Genomic DNA, 709 nt, shown 5'->3' with positions numbered 1-709 from the left:
CAGCGAGCCCCAGCGAGCCCCAGCGAGCCCCAGCGCCGGGCACCGCGCTCCCGCCTTCCTTCGCTCCCGCGTCCCCTACTCGCGATCAGTTGCTCTTTCACATGCCGCCTTGCCTAAAGCCCCGCCGAGGCTGCAAAGGCACCGCTCTGTTGCAGTCACCACAGCCTCCTTCTCGAGTTTCCACATGGGATCACCCGTTCCACACGCCCACGGGAAGGAAAAAAACCACAAAACGGTACCAACGCAAGGTATTGTTTGAGGGTTTTGTCCTCCAATTTATGCAAAGCGTACTGCTTTTTCATCTTGATGGGCTTGGTTTGGAGACAGAGCGACATTTAAGCTATGGCACTGACTACTTTGCCGCCCGCCATCCGAAGGCCCGCAGAACGGTGTTTCTCGCCACCGCGGTAGAACACCGTGCAGCGGGGAACGGGACGCCGGGATCCAGCGGAAAACTCAAAGTTTTTTTTATGCGAGGAAGAGCGCGAGCTACGACACGACACTGAGGAAAAACCAAGGCTGGATTTAAATAATTGCATAATATTAGGATTTAACTTATAAATGTTTACATTTGTGTGATTTGATTAATGTCACGTTTGATTTCCTTTAAAGCCACTGACGAGGTACTTTAAAACACGAGACTAACCTGTCCCGGTAATACTCAACAGGCAAACCCTCTCCCCGGCACCCTGCCTCCCCCACGGACCCG

The sequence above is a fragment of the Pygoscelis adeliae genome, unplaced genomic scaffold (assembly GCF_000699105.1).
Source record: "Pygoscelis adeliae isolate BGI_AS28 unplaced genomic scaffold, ASM69910v1 Scaffold27, whole genome shotgun sequence".
In the NCBI taxonomy this organism is placed as follows: Eukaryota; Metazoa; Chordata; class Aves; order Sphenisciformes; family Spheniscidae; genus Pygoscelis; species Pygoscelis adeliae.
Note: the sequence above shows the minus strand (reverse complement) of the source record.